This window comes from Oncorhynchus kisutch, linkage group LG16, assembly GCF_002021735.2.
Source record: "Oncorhynchus kisutch isolate 150728-3 linkage group LG16, Okis_V2, whole genome shotgun sequence".
In the NCBI taxonomy this organism is placed as follows: Eukaryota; Metazoa; Chordata; class Actinopteri; order Salmoniformes; family Salmonidae; genus Oncorhynchus; species Oncorhynchus kisutch.
In genome coordinates, this window is record NC_034189.2 from 40002569 (window position 1) to 40023642 (window position 21074).

General features: G+C 42.0%; 1 pseudogene; it reads left to right on the forward strand.

Annotated features, from left to right (window-relative positions):
• Nucleotides 1-2830: 2830 nt before the first annotated feature.
• LOC109906271 (pseudouridine-5'-phosphatase-like) lies at nucleotides 2831-19787 on the forward strand (annotated as a pseudogene).
• The last annotated feature ends 1287 nt before the right edge of the window (nucleotides 19788-21074 follow it).

Below are 21074 nucleotides of genomic sequence, written 5' to 3' on the forward strand. Positions count from 1 at the left end.
TTGCAGCGAAGGTTGATACCAATCAGTCGCCCAAAATTAATGAGCTTATCAGCATAATGTAAATAGTGCAGATGTTAATTGCTTAAGACCTTCCCCTTCTATGCAAGTGTCATGTTTGTATCTGCAAGGTAATGCAATGATTAAATAAATAGAATTAACTTCAGTCTAAAATGTGGGCCTTTACTCATTTCTGTGAGAAAAAAAGTGGCAATTAGATTTACTGGCCTATAGCTGTATAGCATAAAGCTATAAAGAGTGTAAACCACATGAAATTGTATGATTACAATATATAGTAGGTAAATACATTACAGCAAAGATATGAATGTCAAGCTATGTAAATCAAATATTTAAAAAAATTAAGGTGCCCTGACTTTTCTTCTTCCCTCTAGTGCTCACTTTGTGAACGATTAGGTAGAAAAAGAATTGAGTGTTCGGTCTGAAGCCATTCCCCAAAAAGACACAAAGGTATGAAACACAATTGGTAAAGAGAGTCAAACTCACCCTGAAGGACTCAAACAAAAGGTATGTCCCAAATAGGTATGGGTCCTGGTCAAAAGTAGTGCACTATACAGGGAATAGGGTGATCTTTTGGACCTAAGCTTTGTTTGAGTCTGGGCCTCAGCTATTCTCAATTAGACCGGAATCCATAGCCTCATTAGCTCGCCCAGGTTGGAGGGCTCATTCCCCCGATGTCTCTTTCTCTCACCTTAACAAGACAAACATTGAGGTTCCAATTATTCTGTAAAATGTAGCACTAGAACACAGGTCCACAGGCTTTGTTAATTTAATCTGCAACAACGAATCCACCTGTATTGTGTGATATAGACTACCCCCTTGGAATGCGGATGAATAAATCAACATAGTTCATTTTAATGAAAAATAATTTAGGCTAGAATCGGCCTAGACTACAGTCAGGGTTTGGTGTTCAGCTAGCCTATATTTATTGATGGATTGCTTTAGGGGTGGTGTGCTTAGGATTGTGTCTGATAGTCTAATGAAGGCTAGGCCTTGTGATGATGAGCCAATGACAGCCCAAAAAAGGTGCATAGTGAGTTACCTCTAGATTTTTGAAAATAATTTCTCAATATGAAAGTAGTTTCCAAACTGTATCACAAGCCAGGATTATTAACGTTTAGACAGAGCTCTGGGACTGTACACATTGGCGGCGCCATTGTGGGTGACGAACGAGTTATCCTGGCCTCACCCAGAGCCATCACCGCATAATGCTCAATAATGTTTATAACCCTGTGATAATTAATTAATTCATTGAAAATATAGACAATATTTGATATGTTAAATGCTGCCTGCATATAAATATTGACAAGTGAAAAGTAAGCCTACATTCATCAGTTTACATCAATGGTTTAGGTACAACACTGCTTGTCTGTTTGAATAAAATAAAAAAAATTGTACATTTTTTAAAATTGTACCTTTATCAGACCAGAGAACATTTCTCCAAAAAGTACAATCTTTGTCCCCATGTGCAGTTGCACACCGTAGTCAGGCTTTTTTATGGCGGTTTTGGACCAGTGGCTTCTTCCTTGTTGAGCAGCCCTTCAGGTTATGTCGATATTGGACTCGTTTTACTGTGGATATAGATACTTTCGTACCTGTTTCCTCCAGCATCTTCACAAGGTCCTTTGCTGTTGTTCTGGGATTGATTTGCAATTTTTGGCACCAAAGTGCGTTCATCTCTAGGAGACAGAATGCGTCTCCTTCCTGAGCGGTATGACAGCTGTGTGGTCCCATGGTGTTTATACTTGCGTACTATTGTTTGCACAGATGAACATGGTACCTTTAGGAGTTTGAACCAGATTTCCTTTGATTTTCCCATGATGTCAGGCAAAGACACACTGAGTTTGAGGGTAGGCCTTGAAATACATCCACAGGTACACCTCCAATTGACTCAAATGATGATCAGAGTCTTCTAAAGCCATGACATGATTGTCTGGAATTTTCCAAGCTGTTTCAACTTAGTTTAAGTAAACTTCTGACCCACTGGAATTGTGATACAGTCAATAAGTGAAATAATCTGTCTGTAAACAATAGTTGTAAAAATGACTTAGTAGATGTCCTAACCGACTTACCAAAACTATAGTTTGTTAATAAAAAATTTGTGGAGTGGTTGAAAAACATGTTTTATTGACTCCAACCTAAGTGTATGTAAACTTCCGACTTCAACTGTAAATACAATATAAATATAGGACAAAACACACATCACATCAAGAGAGACAACACTACATAAAGAGAGACCTAAGACAACCACATAGCAAGGCAGCAACACATGACAACCCAACATGGTAGCAACACAACATAACAACAACATGGTAGCAACACAACGTTTTTAACAGCACAAAACATGGTACAAACATTATTGGGCAACAGCACAAAGGTCCAGAAAATGTGATGTTATCTAAAAAATAAACAGTGACGTAAATGTGTTTTAAATGTATAAAATCACATTTAGATTAGGCCTACATTTCTGTCGATAAGTAGGTTATTACGAGACTGATTCTTCTGAGTGAATAGGCAGAAGTGGGTTCTGAGAATAAAACTACATTACCCATCAGCCATTACAAAATATTGGACGACTAAAGAATCACCTTTTATTTGCGGCAGCTTCATTTTTGTGAATCTAAATTCATTTGATGTTGTGTAATGTAAACAGTATGTTCTAGAAATGAATAAAAGCATACATTTAGTTTTCTACGTGATAGTTGAGATTTTGGTACCAGTTGTCCATCTTCTTGCTAACCATAACTATCGTTAGCTTTCTGGTTCTTCGATTTCAAGATTGGATTTTGTTGTGGTGTTGACAGCTACTGTAATTATGTCTACACAATCGATTTTTAAACCGGTGACCCACGTTCTTTTCGACATGGATGAATTATTATTAGGTTATTCACATACACTTTCTATATACACATAAGACGATCAAGCAAAACAGAATGTGACACGAATGAGCTACCTAGGCCGAGCATTCAGTAACGGCTCATTCATTCATGCGTGTTAACCATGGTGAAGCAAAATGAAAATGTAACGCTTGCTATCCGTAAAATAATCTTTCTACAACCATAACACTCGCTAATCATTTCCATGTGCGGTCTTGTAGTCTTCTTCTGAATTTCGTGATTTAAATCTAGAATCCTTAGTTAAAAGCATCTGTTTCAGTAAAGAGCAGGGGGATGGGTGTGGGTAAATGTAACCATTAAAATGCATAGAGATTTGAATGCCCAAGGACTGACCATCCATGATATCAAAATGATAGATTAAACCATGTTTTAAAGCTATACCGTTTGTTTACATTTCTGTTCTTTACAAACATTGTAGTAAAACAAAACGTATCATTTGGGTTCTGATGGGGTATGACGGTTGAACTAAGCTCGTGAGATAAGTTATATTCTTCCAGAATCAATGGGTATATAACATTACTTTATAAGTCCAAAACTTGATCTAGCAACTAAGGATTTTAGCTTTAAGGTAAACATGTGGTGATAACATAGCTATTTAACTTTTATTTTTCACTGTTTTGAACTTGCAGATACAGAGAGGCTGTACACGATGTCATACCAGGGAGTACGCGACCGGTTTGGAAAGAAATACACCTGGGATGTGAATGGGTAAGAAAGCTATGGAGGCTTCCACCATTATACGAGACTCCCTAGAACGACCAATGACACCAGAGGAACTTCTCAGTGAGACTAGAAAAATACAGGAGAGGATACTTCCTTCAGCTCAAATGATGCAAGGTAACTAAGGTGTGTGTGTGTGTGTGTGTGTGTGTGTGTGTGTGTGTGTGTGTGTGTGTGTGTGTGTGTGTGTGTGTGTGTGTGTGTGTGTGTGTGTGTGTGTGTGTGTGTGTGTGTGTGTGTGTGTGTGTGTGTGTGTGTGTGGTATAGTGGTAGTTTGTGAAAGTTTTTATAGTTACCATAACATTAACAAAATAATTTATTCTCACCTATGAAATATCCGTTTCTGATGAGTTTATTGACAAACAAATATTAATCCCATGTTTTCATTCATCAGGTAGAATAGAAGATCAGCAGGCTCTGGACTTCATAGCGTAAGTTGAGTACCCCTGCTATAAGGCATGAGGCAGAGGGAGTGTGATCCTGGATTTGAACAGGGCTCAATTTGTTTGGATTTGTTAGTATTCACTGTGTGTAGGACTAACCAATGATGTGTACTGTACAGTACCAGTCAAAAGTATGGACACACCTACTCATTCAAGGTTTTTTAACATTTTTTTTACTGTTTTCTACATCGTAGAATAATAGTTAAGACTCATCCCAAACCATCTCAATTGTGTTGAGGTCGGGTGATTGCGGAGGCCAGGTCATCTGATGCAGCACTCCCACACTCTCCTTCTTGGTCAAATAGCCCTTACACAGCCTGGAGGTGTGTTAGGTCTTTGTCCTGTTGAAAAGCAAATGATAGTCCCACTAAGCGCAAACTAGACGGGATGGCGTATCGCTGCAGAATGCTGTGGAAGCCCTGCTGGTTACGTGTGCCTTGCATTCTAAATAAATCACAGCCAGTGTCACCAGCAAAACACCCCTACACCATCACACCTCCTCCATGTTTCATGGTGGGAACCACACCCACAGAGCTCATCTGTTCACCTACTCTCCGTCTCACAAAGACACAGAGGTGGAACCAAAAACCTCAAATTTGGACTCATCAGAGGACAGATTTCTATCGGTATAATGTCCATTGCTTGTGTTTCTTGGCCCAAGCAAGTCTCCTCTTCTTATTGGTGTCCTTTAGTAGTGGTTTCTTTGCAGCAATTTGACCATGAAGGCCTGATTCACACAGTCTCCTCTGAACAGTTGATGTTGAGATGTGTCTGTTACTTGAACTCTGTGAAGCATTTATTTCGGCTGCAATCTGAGGTTCAGTTAACTTTTATGAACAGATCCTCTGCAGCAGAGGTAACTCAAGGTCTTTCATTCCTGTGGCAGTCCTCACGAGAGCCAGTTTCATCATAGTGCTTTATGGTTTTTGTGACTGCACTAGAAGAAATGTTCAAAGTTCTTGAAATGTTCCGTATTGACTGACCTTCATGTCTTAAAGTAATGATGGACTGTCGTTTCTCTTTGCTTATTTGAGCTTTTCTTGCCATAATATGGACTTGGTCTTTTACCAAATAGGGTTATCTTCTGTATACCACCCCTACCTTGTCACAACACAACTGATTGGCGCAAATGCATTAAAGAAGAAAATAAATTCCACAAATGAACTTTTAACAAGGCACATGTGATAATTGAAATGCATTCAAGGTGACTATCTCATGAAGCTGGTTGAGAGAATGCCAAGAGTGTGAAATCAACTTTGAAGAGCCTCAAAAATAAAATGTATTTGAATTTGTTTAACACTTTTTTGGTTACTACAGTCGTGGCCAAAAGTTTTGAGAATGACACAAATATACAAGTCTGCTGCCTCAGTTTGTATGATGGCAATTTTCATATACTCCAGAATGTTATGAAGAGTGATCAGATGAATTGCAATTAATTGCAAAGTCCCTCTTTGCCATGCAAATGATCTGAATCCCCCCCCAAATTTCCACTGCATTTCAGCCCTGCCACAAAAGGACCAACTGACATCATGTCAGTCTGGCGGCAGGAGATCACTCTGTCATGCTGATTGAGTTCGAATAACAGACTGGAATCTTCAAAAGGAGTGTGGTGCTTGGAATCATTGTTCTTCCTCTGTCAACCATGGTTACCTGCAAGGAAACAGGTGCCATCATCATTGCTTTGCACGAAAAGGGCTTCCCATGCAAGGATAATGCTGCGAGTAAGATTGCACCTAAATCAACCATTTATCTGATCATAAAGAACTTCAAGGAGAGCAGTTAAATTGTTGTGAAGAAGGCTTCAGGGCACCCAAGAAAGTCCAGCAAGCGCCAGGACCGTCTCCTAAAGTTGATTCAGCTGTGGGATCGGGGCACCACCAGTACAGAGCTTGCTCAGGAATGGCAGCAGGCAGGTGTGAGTGCATCTGCACGTACAGTGAGGCGAAGACTTTTGGAGGATGGCCTGGTGTCAAGAAGGGCAGCAAAGAAGCTACTTCTCTCCAGGAAAAACATCAGGGACAGACTGATATTCTGCAACTTCTCCCAACCATCCAGGAACAGTTTGGTGATGAACAATGCCTTTTCCAGCATGATGGAGCAGCTTGCCATTAGGCAAAAGTGATAACTAAGTGGCTCAGGGAACAAAACATTGCTATTTTGGGTCCATGGCCAGGAAACTCCCCAGACCTTAATCACATTGAGAACATGTGGTCAATCCTCAAGAGGTGGCTGGACAATCAAAAACCTACAAATTCTGTCAAACTCCAAGCATTGATTATGCAAGAATGGGCTGCCATCAGTCAGGATGTGGCCCAGAAGTTAATTGACAGCATGCCAGGGTGGATTGCAGAGGTCTTGAAAAAGAATGGTAAACACTGCAAATATTGACTCTTTGCATCAACTTCATGTATTGTCAATAAATGCCTTTGAAACTTATGAAATGCTTGTAATTATACTTCAGTATTCCATAGTAACATCTGACAAAAATATCTAAAGACACTGAAGCAGCAAACTTTGTGGAAATTAATATTTGTGTCAGTCTCAAAACTTGAGGCCACGACTGTACATGATTTCATATGTGTTATTTCATAGTGTTGATGTCTTCACTATTATTCTACTATGTAGAAATTGTACAAATAAAGAGAAACCCTTGAATGAGTAGGTGTGTCCAAACTTTAACTGGTAACCAGGAGTGGAGAAGATCATCCACCATCTCTGTAAACACAACGTGCCCATCGCCATAGTGACAAGCTCAGCAGGCCTGACGTTTGAGATGAAGACCAGTCATCACAAAGCCTTTTTTGACTTGTTCAGCCACATCATCCTGGGGGATGACCCCAATGTAAAAAAAACAGCAAACCTCAGCCTGACTCCTTCTTGGTGTGTGCCAACAGGTTCACTCCTCCTGTGCCTCCAGGCACGGTAATAGGGACAGTAGCCTACAGTGGGTAGTGGAGTAGACTATTGCCCTATACTTGCCTCATGAATAAATAAGCTAAGCATAAAATAACCAGCCACAATAAGAGAGACAGATCAGTAGACACTCTTAGATACTCTCATACACACCTAGTAATGCTAGTAATGTTAGAGGGGGAAAGCAGCCCGAAGGTCACCAATTCTTACCAATCATGGCTCAGATGCTATAAAGGATAGGAAATGGGACAGGGTAGTGGACAGTGGGCTGGCACAACTTATAACGCTGAAAAAGAGCAACCCCTAAAAGTTGTACACCAATTCCGTTGTTTTTCATTTGTTACTTAGTATATACATTCGTAGGCTAATCATTGACCAGATAAACTAAATAGTTTTTATTGGAACCTGTGGAATTGCGTTTATACACTACCTCCAAGAAAGTGGGTTACCTCTTAAGCCCATAACCAATTCTGTTGTTAGGAAGGTTACCAAGGCTAATGTCATCCTTTCATGCTTCAATGCCCCAGCTATCACCTGTTCTTAAGACATGTCAAAGGAATTATTATCTAGACCCTGACTAACTGACTGATCGACTGTAGCAGATCCAAACTAGGCTATCGAAAGTTTAGCTTCTATTTATAAGAACCTATGGAATTTAATTTATTTACACATCCAGAAAGTGAGGGAAATGATTAAGCCTATAACCGACTTCATACTCTCTCATTCATTTCCATTTTCAATGCCAATGTTTTGGCTTATTAAGGGTAGGTGTAAGTAACAGATCTGTGTTGTCAACACCAGCCATGAAAATACCCCCAACACTCCCACAACACTGAGGAATCACACTGTGTACATTCCCGAATGGCACCCTATTCCCTTTTATAGTGCACTACATTTGACCAGGGCCCATAGTGCACTCATCAAATGTAGTGCACTGTACAGGGAATAAGGTGCTACTTGGGATGCAGACACAACCATGTTTAATCACCTTCCTTCCATGCCTGTTTTAGCAAAACCACCTATGAAATAGGTCTACAATCATTAGGGTTAGAAGACTACATTCAGTTAGTTTTACAGAGAGCTATCAAATGGAAAATGGAAAATGGGAACCTGAAAAGAGAGGTTAATAGCTTTGGATTTGTTGTTTTCCTTTTTGAGGTAAATGAATCTCCCTAACAGGTGCAGGGCTGTAGATTTTTCTGCAAATGGATCTGCTGCAGCAGTAGCCTTCAATACTTGTCGGCCTGCTTTTTTAAAATCTTGGAGGCTTCCAAACATCCCCAGTTAGGACGTTTTTCTTGATGAGATATGGAACTGCGGCTGAGAGGGGAATCGGTTCAGTGTTTAGTGGAATAACGAATTATGATGCATCACAACCTGGCTCCTCTCTCCGTGACAGTTTTGACTAAGCACAGAGGGAGAGAGAGAAATAGGGAGGGAGGGGACAAATTGCGGTTCAGGATTGCAAGGAGGAGACAGGAGAAAGACAGAATAAAAGAAAAAGAAAAAGGTGTATTAACATTGTGTTCGCAGCTTCTCTCCTACCCCCAGATTAGTAGAAGCAGTGATGAATTTACAATGAGTTGAATTCATTGTAGTGAGGCATTTTACAGAAACTGCAGCGAAGTCGGGCTTAGGTGATACATTTGAGTTGTATTTTTTTGTTGTCCTTTTTACCTCTAAAATGTAAGCATTATTTTAAGCTTTCCCTACAACTGTACATGTTCGATAACAGTCATGCAGTGAAATTTCAATCCATTTCTCAGGATGCATTTGTCTTCTGGTGCTTTAAAGGTTGCTGTTTATATCAACGTTATTGGGAGGAAGGTTTCCTTGGAATACAGGCATGAAGTGACGTGAGGCATTTTGAGGGCCATGATGATTCTATGCAACACTGCAGGTAATACGCCTGGCAGACTGCTTAAAACCCTCTCACAAGTGAGTAATGTGCCTAGCCCAGTACTCTGTCTCTATGGTGACCAAAGGCAAGGAAATAGTCCTCCACCTCCTCCATTTTTCACTTTCTCCCCAGCACTAAAAAATACTATGACATAGAGAGAGTGAGGGAGAAAGGGAGGGAGGCCGAGGGAGATAGAGAAAAGGTTTTCACTAAAGGTGTGTGTGCTCAGCCTACCAACTAAGATTAATGAAGTAGGGTGCAATTTGGGACATACATTGAAAGGCAGGGAGAACAGTAATTCCGCTACCATTAATCATAAATGACCTTACACCAAGGAAAGGTTTATAGCACCAAAAACGGTACAATTAGGACATGAAATGAACTTTGTGTAAAATGAAATAGGCCCATTATAGCATGGATCATCTTAAAGATATTGAAAGAGAGACTGTTGTTTAACTGTTGTAGGTAGTTGAGTTACATACTGAATTATGTGCATGGGAAAGAGTCATGCCTTACTTAAAGGCCAATGTCTTCACACTCCTACTGAGTCTAATAACCCTGTGTAGACTATAGTAAAAGAAACCCAACCAACCTTATTTAAAAACAGTGAGGTGACAATAGGTTTCAGAAAAGACCCACTTACATCCCAAATGACAATATATTCCCTCTTCATGCAGTACTTTTGACCAGGGGCCATAGGGCTCTGGTCAAAATTAGTGCACTGTGTAGGGAATAGGGTGCCATTTGGGACTAAGACACAGAGAGGCTCACACAGAGGGTGTAAAGAGTCAGTACAGAGACCGTATTGGCTCCAGAGCTTGGATCTGTAGCTAGCCTAGATAATGATATTACAACAACAACAACAACAACAACAACACAATGCTGATTTAGGGACAACCAGTCGCCTCGGCTACACCCCCGTATTTTATGGGCATTTCAACTATCGGGACCCAGTGGGCCTCTCTGCAGTGCAGACGCACCAACCACATAATAAATTGGAACTGCTGCTATAATCCCAAAATAGACACATTATTCAATATTTCTCAACCACATGGTCCATTTTTTAAATTGTATTCTTCAATTTAGCTATCACAGTGCGAACTGTGATGCGTTTGTTGTGCCCAGTGTGTTTGGTGCTGGTGGATTGAAATGGTCAGGGACTAAAACAGGCTTGATCTATCTATCTGAATAGTGAAGGCTGTGCTATTCTACAGCCCTAATGATGTTCCTTATGAACAGACAGTCCCATGTGCTTTGACGGAGAAGGTAGGGCCTCGCTGCGAGTAAAAATGTTTTTAAAAACAGGAGTGTTTTTTTAATATCAGCTCTATGAAATATTCAATACTTGAGCTTTGAAGTTCTCTGCCAAAAAATATTATGGACACAGTGGTGCTTTAAGTGGTCAGAAGGTCTGTTCTTAATAGCAGTAGATGTAATTCCGCTTGCCCTATACTCAGCAGTAATGTGCTTGTTTAGGTTTTTATGTCTAGCGCCACATTTTAGTGGCCTAAAACCCTGCAAACTCCCATTCATTTCAGATGCACAATATTATTAGATTTGTTAAAGTCCTTTCTGAACACAGACTTCCGTGTTCGTTTTTCACTGAGCCTGTTGGGTCCTTTTCCGTCCACACCAAATCAGGAACGGGGAGAATACATTGTCAGTGGGTCTGTCTGAGTTTATGAGGAGCTTTAACAATATTGATCACTCCTTTTATTCTGTTGGAAAGAAATGCCAACACTGGCATGGAGATGTAAGATTTACGGACAGACACTCGGTCAATGGGGATTTTTATGAGCTCCCGGGGAGTGTCACTGTCACAGCCGGTATACAAGTTAAAGGCTATTTCCTGGGGGTCTAGTTCACTGAAATATAATGGTTTGCTAATGATTTTCTTATCTGGAAGGCAGTTGTGGAAGGATGGTGCGGGAGAGAATTGACTTCACTCAATCATCAATAGGTATGTCTTTACCTTGACCTTCTATTTCCGCCATTTCTAGATAACGTGACCCTTACCTACGGTTATTTATGAAGTCTACCTATTCCATAGCCTGCATGTATCCTAAGTCTTTCAAAACCTAATCTCTCTCAACCGATTCCGGGCGCTCCGCAAGCACAGTGGCATGTTAGAAGAGACTATTCTAAATCTAATATTTTTCTGAGTAAAAGATGAAAACGGGTCCTCACTCCTCAGACACCAAATGAAAGCTATTCCGCACCTGTCTGCCATCCGGCCTAAAATGACGAACATCTGACTGACCTCTCCATGTGATTTTCCTCATGGTTGACCAAACCACTCATTAGCCTTGTGAACGCAGCCCTCTGGAGGCCAATGGATTGCCTTGTTATGCGTTTATACTGTGCCCTCCAGGGTTGCATCCCAAATGACACCCTATTCCCTTTATAGTGCACTCCAGAGCCCTATGGACCCTGATCAAAAGTTGGGCACTGTAAAGGGAATAGAGCGCCATTTAGGATGCAAACCTCCATGACCTCCAGATTTTTAAATGATGGCCTGCATTTCCTGTTTCCTGTGTATAACAAAGTACCCCATAACACAGATGATGAAACGTTACACATCCCTGTAGTCAGCCTGCCCTGGGCTTAGATGGTTTAGAAGAGGGAGCAGGCAATCTATCACTGTCTCTTCACTCACTCAACAACCCACGTTGCCGACTCGAATATACACACTCGCACAACTCCTCACTGTGTGATGTGTTAGTTTCAGGTATTTTCTTGCTAAGGCACCGTTCATCAGTCTGAGACCGACTGTTTGATGTATGAACACGCTGCACTACCTACCTTATTGCATTACGCTCAGACCAGATTGGTGTCGGAGCAAGACGAGAGGCAGAAGGATTGTTTTATTAACCCGACGTAAACAAAACATCAACTGCTCTGGTTAAATATTGAAGGGAAAGAGACTGTACAGACGCTGTTATTTCAGTGAATGGCTGTGTGACTGTGACAAGCCCCGTCTTAAAGCCGTGCGAAAGTTAGCAGACACACAGGCACTCTGGTGTTGACATAGTTGGTTTGCCTTGTCGTGTCAGACGTTGACAAAAGCGACAAGGGAAGTAATATGTTGGAGCAGAGGATCAGCCTCTTTAGGATATAACACCTGAGGAAAAAAGAAAATGATTTGATGAATGGATCACTGTCAAACAACTGTGTGTGTCAAAATTCCATTCAAAATTCCATTCAAAATAGGTTTTTGTTTTATCTCCCTTGATGTGTCCTTCCAGGAACATAAAAATGACACAAAATGACATAAAAAAAGACACAATAAAATAGAAAATGACACAGTAAAGGTAGTATTTAGTAGTAGTATTTATTGGGATCCATACAGGAGGGAAAAAAAACACAACTAAAATACATAATATACATAATCTGCCTCTGTCTCATGCTTCAGGAACAGGAGATGTCTCCTTCCCTATGAGCCATTCTGACTCAGACAAGCCGTGGCTTGTGCAAAGCCACCCACCTACATCATTCAATACACAACACAGTGCAAATTACAATATAAAATATATCAAAATGGCTCTCTTCACAGTCCCCGTTGTGCCGTAAGGTGTTCTTTTATCTGTTTTTTAAATACTTTTTAAATCTGTTTTTATTGCTTTCTTGAGTTACCGGAGGTGGCAGAGAGCTCCATGTTGTCATGGCTCAATTAATACTGTGCGTTATCTCAGCCTCTGTTTTGGACCTGGTGACTGTGAAGAGACCTCCTGGTTGCGTGTCTTGTGTCGTACTGATGAGTGTCCGAACTGTGTGCCGACTGCTTGAACAGACAGTTCAGTAACCTTCAACACATCGATATCTCGCACAAAGACCGATAGTGATGCAGTCAGTCTCTCCTCTACTCGGAGCTAGGAGAGATTGACATGCATGTCACTGACATTCGCCATCTGTGTACATCTACATGCAATTACGTGCTGCTCTGTTCTGGACCGACTGTCATTGACCTATGTCCCTCTTTGCCACACACGACCCCACGACTGGGCAGTAGTCCAGGTGCGGCAAAGGCCTGTAGGACCTGTCTGGTCGACTGAGATGTCAAGAAAGCAGAGCAACACCTCATCATGTTTTAGTAACCATTGAGTCCATATGATTTTACCATGATTCTGTAGCTTGCTATCTAGGGTTACACCCAGATGTTTAGTCTCTTTAAGTTGCTCAATCGCCACATTATTCAATAATAGATCTGGAGGAGCTTTAGGGTTGAGTGAGTGATTTGTCCCAAAAACAATACAACAACAGCACCAGCCTATTGCTAGTTACCCATTTTAAAACTGACTGGAGCTCTATGTTAAGTACTTATTTTACTGTCGTAGCCGACATACACTGAGTGTACAAAACGTTAGGAACACCTGCTCTTTCCATGACGGACTGACCAAGTGAATCCAGGTGAAAGCTACAGTATGATCCCTTATTGATGTCACTTGTTAAATCAACCTTAATCAGTGTAGATGAAGGGGAGGAGACAGGTTAAAGAAGGATTCTTAAGCCTTGAGACAGTTGAGACATGGATTGTGTGTGTGCCATTGAGAGTGAATGGGCACTCCAAAGGTCATTGGAGTCATGGGCCAGCGTCCCTGTGGAACGCTTTTGACAGCTTGTAGAGTCTATGCCCCGACGAACTGAGGCTGTTCTGAACTGAGCCTGCATCTCAATATTAGGAAGGTGTTTTGAATGTTTTGTACTGTTGCCCAGTTTCTGCGTTGTTGTGGGTTTGTTTGTGTGTGTGTATTTCAGGATGGCTTCCTGGATTCCAAAGCAGCTGATTGGTCGGGCCCATCACTAAATGGAGCTCTGACTCCGCCCTCTTGTCAGGGGATACAGCTTGTCTGCAATTACCGACTCCTGCAGCTTGAAAAGCCAGTGTTCCTTTGTTAGGTGAGAAAGCTTCTTTGTATATGCTGTGTTAGTGTTTGGTCTGGTAAATGTGTTGAAAGTGTTTCATAGCTGTTCCTGTAGAGGTATGTGTATATCATAGTACCTAGTGTTTTTGGATTATTCTGTTTCATTTGTTCTCAAGAGGCCTGTAGTATTTACTCTGTCTATGCACACTAGGTAAGACCTGGGCGAACCACCCCCTGTATTTTGGTTAGTGTGGTAGGAGAGGGGGAACTTTAACTTTCTTTGCTTTGGTTCCTTCCAGCCCCGTTTCCCCGCCTTACCGTGTGAAGGAAGAATAAATTCCCTGTAAACGGTAATATTCTCTCCCTCTGTCATCCTTACCCGCACCTACAATCACATATCTTTTTTCACTCCACAGGCAATTGAGTTGTAGCAGGGTGTTGCGTTCCCTCCTCCGAGAGGCGTACGTGACAGTATACTCAGTGTATATTCTGTGCCGAGCATGTTGAGTGCTCTTCCCTACATGAATGCTGAAAGTCTTAATGGGTTTTCTGTGAAATACCTTTGGAGCTCCACTATACCTTCCTCTCCTCATTCATCTGTGTGTAGATTTGGTAAACCCAGCTTTATTTCCTAGTTTCCCTGGTCCATGTCTAGGTTGAGTGCGTATGGCGACTGTGACCTACGGTTCTCTGCTTCTCCATCTGGGCTGAATGGCTCATCTAATGAGGATTCCCCAGGGACTAACCATGCTGCCAGGTCAAGTCTATGTGACAGACCCTGCTCTCTGTTTACAATAGCATGAGCCTACTGTCTAGCAGCAAGCCTACACAATCATCTGCCATAACATACAGTCCATATGATTCTGTAACATAACACACAGTACATATGATTCCATCATATAACATCCTTACACTACATGAGCAAAAGTATGTGGACATACTCGTCGAACATCTCATTCCAAAATCATGGGCGTTAATATGGAGTCTGCCCCCCCCCCCCCTCTTTGCTGCTATAAAAGCTTCCCCTCTTTCCGCTAGATGTTGAAACATTGCTGCAGGGATTTCCATCCATCCACGAGCATTAGTGAGGTCGGCACTGATGTTGGGCAATTAGGCCTGGCTTGCAGTCGGCGTTCCAATTCATCCCAAAGGTGTTCGATGGGGTTGAGGTCAGAGCTCTGTGTAGGCCGGTCAAGTTCTTCCACACCGATCTCGACAAACCATTTATGTATCTACCTCGCTTTGTGCACGAGGGCATTGTCATGCTGACACAGGAATTTCCTTCCCCAAACTGTTGCCACAAAGTTGGAAGCACAGCATCGTCTAAAATGTAATTGAATGCTGTAGCGTTAGGGTTTCCCTTCACTGGAACTAAAGGGAAAACAGCCCCAGAGCATTATTCTTCCTCCACCAAATTTTACAGTTGGTACTATGCATTTAAGCAGGTATCGTTCTCCTAACATCCGCCGAACCCAGATTAATCCACCGGACTGCCAGATGGTGAAATGTGATTCATCACTCCAGAGAATGCGTTTCCACTGCTCCAGAGTTCAATGGTGCCGAGCTTTACACCATTCCAGCCAACGCTTGGCATTGCGCATGGTGATCTTAGGCTTATGTGTGGCTGCTCGGCCATGGAAACCCATTTCATGGAGCTCTTGACGAACAGTTCTTGTGCTGACGTTGCTTCCACAGGCAGCTTGGAACTCGGTAGTGAGTGTTGCAACCGAGGACAGACAAAAAAATGTTGGTACTCAGTGGTCCTGTTCTGTGAGCTTGTGTGGCCTATCACTTCGCGGATGAGCCGTTGTTGGTCCTAGACATTTCCACTTCGTAATAACAGCACTTGCAGTTGACCGGGACAGCTTTAGCAGGGCAGCACTTTGTCGAACTGACTTGGAAAGGTCGGAAAGGTGGCATCCTATAATAGTGCCACGTTGAAAGTCACTGAGCTCTTCAGTAAGGCCATTCTACTGCTAATGTTTGTCTGTAGAGATTGCATGGCTGTGTGCTCGATTTTTATACACCTGTCAGCAATGGGTATGGCTGAAATAGCAGAATCCACTCATTTGAAGGGTTGTCCACACACTATATATACACAAAAGTATATCTGATTAAATCACATACACCACCGTTCAAAAGTTTGGGGTCACTTAGAAATGTCGTTGTTTTCCATGAAAACACATGAAATGAGTTGCAAAATCAATAGGAAATATAGTCAAGACTTTAACAAGGTTAAAATAATTTTTAATGGAAATAAAAATTGTCTGAAAAGATTTCACCCCATGCTTCCTGAAGCACCTCCCACAAGTTGGATTGGCTTGATGGGCACTTACATACCATACGGTCAAGCTGCTCCCACAACAGCTCAATAGGCTCAAGAACCGGTGATGATCCTGGCCACTCCATTATAGACAGAGTACCAGCCAACTGCTTCTTCCCTAAATTGTTCTTGCATAGTTTGGAGCTGTGCTTTGGGTCATTGTCCTGTTGTAGGAGGAAATTGTCTCCAATTAAGCGCCGTCCACAGGGTATGGCATGGCGTTGCAAAATGGAGTGATAGGCCTTCTTCAAGATCCCTTTTACCCTGTACAAATCTCCTACTTTACCACCACCAAAGCACCGTCCCAGACCATCACATTGCCTCCACCATGCTTGACAAATGGCATCAAGCCCTTTTCCAGCATCTTTTCATTTTTTTCTGCATCTCAAGAATGTTCTTCTTTGTAATCCGAACACCTCAAATTTAGATTTGTCTGTCCATAACACTTTTTTTCCAATCTTCCTCTGTCCAGTGTCTGTTCTTTTACACATCTTAATCTTTACTTTTAATTGTCCAGTCTGAGATATGGCTTTTTCTTTGTAAGAAAATATATGTATTTTTCCAGCATCCCGGAGTGGCATCTTCACTGTTAACGTTGAGACTGGTGTTTTGCGGGTACTATTTTAAGGAAGCTGCCAGTTGAGGACTTGTGAGGCGTCTGTTTCTCAAGCTAGACACTCTAATGTACTTGTCCTCTTGCTCAGTTGTGCACCAGGGCCTCCCACTTCTCTTTCTATTCTGATTAGAGCCAGTTTGCGCTGTTCTGTGAAGGGAGTAGTACACAGCGTTTTACGAGATCTTTCTTGGCAATTTCTCACATGGAATAACCTTCATTTCTCAGAACAAGAACAGACTAACAAGTTTCAGAAGAAAGTTATTTATTTCTGGCCATTTTGAGCCTGTAATCGAACCCAGAAATGCTGATGCTTCTTTAATCAGCACAACCATTTTCAGCTGTGCTAACATAATTGCAAAGGGGTTTTCTAATGATCAATTAGCCTTTTAAAATGTCAAACTTTGATTAGCTAACACAACGTGCCATTGGAACACAGGAGTGATAGTTGCTGATAATGGGCCTCTGTACACATATGTAGATATTCCATAAAAGATCTGCCGTTTCCATCTACAATTGTCATTTACGACATTAACAAATGTCTAAACTGCATTTCAGATCAATTTGATGCTATTTTGATGGACAAAAAATGAGCTTTTCTTTCAAAAACACGGACATTTTTAAGTGACCCCAAACTTTTAAACCGTAGTGTGTATACTTATGACTCAGTCACATAACATGCGTCCATATGATTAAAACCCATTCTCCAGTCCCAGTCTCTCTGAGGGAAACTTTTCTCTCCTTGTTCTAAGTGTCCCATGATAGTCCTGTAAACTATTAAACGTCCTGGTCCGTTCTGCTGAAGTAGTTGCTGCTGGCTGCCAAGCAGGCCCTGGATCTGCTCCATAACAACACTACGCTGTGTCCTGTCATCTCCCCTTAATACACCGTTGTAAAGGGAGTGTGTGTGACGTGCTGCTGAGCTGGCTATTCACAGTAGTCTTGGCACCAGCCACTGTAGTCTGATGTGCGTCCCTAATGGCATCCCATTCCCTACGTAATGCACTACTTTTGAGAAGAGCCTGGTCAAAAGCAGTACACTATGTAGGGAATAGGGTGTCATTTGGAAAGTATCCCCCCACACACACACACTGAGTCTCCCCCTCTTCTCTTGTGTTGTGGCATTGACTGCCTTGGGTACACTGTGAATACAGATTAAATTGGTTCTGATGAATGTTGCATGTGTTTGGGTGTATGCCTCAGGACTGGTTGTTAATCTTCCATGGGGATGGCTGTTGGAGGCCTGCATGGTGAACGACTTTGGGTTCTCTGTCTGTTCTCCGTTCACTGTTCCCAATGCATGGAATAGCAGGCCTGTAATTCAACAATAAAATATAGATTTTTGAAGCAAACTTCTTTGGTCCTAACAATGAGTGGGAGAAAAGACCCTTGACCCTTTATAAGGAAAATCAACACCCCAATCTCTCTTTGCTGCAGTGACTTGTAGCCTGGTCACAGATCTACTTGTGCCCTTGCAAACTCCATTGCTCATTGTCAAGCCAAACATGTTTGGCATGACAATGAGTGACAAGGAGTTGGCATGATCATCTGAGTGCCAGTCTGTTTGTGCTATGTGCCTTCCTCCTGTGCCAAATGCAGTGCATTTGAGTCCTGTTTCCCTCTCGTCCATTACAATGCAGCCATTGAACACTGATTTTAAGGTTAATTTGCTAGGCTCGTTGCCTAATTCAGAGTCTTAGTTGCTCCCAATTAAGGGGCATTACCTAGCGAGGGACCCTCGGTAGCCTTGCTGCTCTGTGTTTACATACTTATTGTCCCTCTCCTAGGCTACTTCTAGGCAAGGGTCAATTAGTCAAATCTTCTAGAGTCCTCGAGTCGGCTTCTATTGTTCCACCTGGGAACCTTGAAGTTATTTTAGTTCCATTTAAGAATTAGAGAAGAGACTGACTGGTAGTCAGGGCATTTAGGGCATTTCCGAAGCTGTTAGGTCAATCTGGTACAATTAAATTGCATTGTCTGTCACCATTAGTGTGTGAGGTAAGTCAAAGGCAAATTGGAGGGAAATCACGTAGAAGGAAGAACATTGCAGAAAATAGTGCAACTGTGTGATTCTTTTTGTGCACTCATTCAAATTATAGGGATTGATTGAACCTTGAATTAGGTAGAGTGGCGGGAGACGTCTTTGGAGGGGGTGTTTTGTTTGAAAAGCCAGGAAGCGTAGCTATTGAGGTTCAAAAAGCGCAGGATGTCGGAAGTTCCCAATGAATAAAAAGGAAGCTCTGGTCACTCAGTTCTTTGTCCATTCTTCTCAACACTGCTTCCATATTGGCTTTTCATTCGTATGCTGCCTCTATTCATGCATCTGTGACGCAAAAGTAACAGTCAGAATCATACTGTGGGTCACCTCACCTCAACACGAGTTCTTCAGTATGACAGCCTTCCTCTGCTCTGTTTTCTCCACCAGACACCGAGTTGCAGGTCATAGACATAGGCTTCTCAGTCCAAAACATTGTGCTTTGTGCTGTGTCAATAGACTGTACTGGTGTATGTTGTGGTTGCATAATAAGGCATCATAAACCTTGTCTTCCTCTTTTTATTTTTTTAAATGGACAACTTCTGGTATTTTGCCTTCAACCTCCTGTAGTGGACACACAAGGTTATAATACATAATTGACTGTATTGCAGAATTACATGAACCATTGTTCACTCCATTATGCCCCCATGTGAATTTAAAAATCCTTTAGTCTCCTTTTAATTTAACACTGTTAGACATCCAGCACCTGCTTGTCTTGTTTCCTGGTGTTTGAGGATGCTCCTATGGGTGTTGAGGCCGGCCTGGCGGCTGGGATGCAGGTGGTAATGATCCCTGATGACAAACTGGACCGAGGCCATTACCCAGGAGGCCACACTGGTCCTGAGGACCATGGAGGACTTCAAACCAGACATGTTCAGCCTGCCGGCCTATGACTGAGCTCCATCTGCTTCCTGCTCAGGACTGAGAACCTCCAATTCACCCCTTCTTTTTACCCCCTATTTCCACCATTTAGCCCAATCAGAGCAATGTAATGTTGCTAATCACAATGCTGATCCAAATTATGCAATGATGCTGAATTTGATTGTTACTTGGAACTGTGATCAAGTTGTTGTTAGTCAAATATAGATATTTTTGCTTTGGCCAAATAATGAGAACGGCTGAGAATAATGGTTGAATTGAACATATTGAGATGTCTTTTTTTTTTTTGTCTGAACCTTTTACATAGGTTGGTATTGTAAGCAACTCGTTGCCGATCAGTTTGAAGGCTTCTATTGTGATATGGGGTGCATCCCAAATGGCACCCTATTCTCTACATGGTGCACTACATTTGACCCGAGTCCAACACAGTCATTCTAGGTAAAGATGTATCAGTCTCTGAGTCTTAATGTCCTTGAACAGATTTCTAAACCAACTGGAGATGAAGCTGTTGGAATCTTCCTCTTTTCCCCGCGTCATACCTTTTGCCACTCGTCTTCGAGCGGGGCCTATTGAAATGCCAAAGACACTTTTCCCAGCTCGGATGTGTAATCCAATAAAGATGGCGAGAGAAATCTTAAGCTCTTTCATCTTCACTCATGTTTGCCTCAGCAGTGCTGCTGGAATTCACATGTTTTCTTCTTCCCTGAGAGAACCCCTGAAACGACTGAACACAGGAGTAGAGTTACTGAGCGCTAATGCAGAGCCCTGTTCCCTCACCTCCCTCAGGCTGTTGAAATAGGATTTCACTGCTGTAGTATCCTTCCGTCCGCTAACCTTCTTCCTCCTCCCGGCCTCCATGCATCCCTGGCCTTTCATCCTCAACTTGGGCTAATCTCTGAGGCTTTTCCTCTTCTGCTCCTCATCACTCAGCCATTTTACAAGTAATTTACCCCCTCATGCCCTGAAGTGTGTGTGTGTGTGTGAATATACACCGAGTGTACAATACATGAGGACCATGACTTAGACAGACCAGGTGAATCCAGGTGAAAGCTATGATCCTTTATTGATGTCACTTGTTAAATCCACTTCAATCAGTGTTGATAAAGGGGAGGAGGCGAATTGAGGCTGTTCTGAGGGCAAAAGGGGGTGCAACTCAATATTAGGAAGGTGTTTTGTACGCTCTGTGTATATGCATGTGTGTGTACTTACGCAATAAGTGTGATGGTGTTAGAACATCATGTCTGAAAATGTAGTGAGTTCAGGGTATGATTGGTACATAATGGCCATTGCCATTTGCCACAGTCTAAAGGAGTTACATTTTGCGGTTGGAAATGCATTTTCTTTGTATCTAATAATTTACTACAGAGAAATGTTTTATTGTGGTAAATGGTAGTAGCTCAATGCAGATACAGTGTTCACCAGTATTGTTGTAAAATGCACATGGAGTTACCAAGTGGGCATTCAACATTCAACA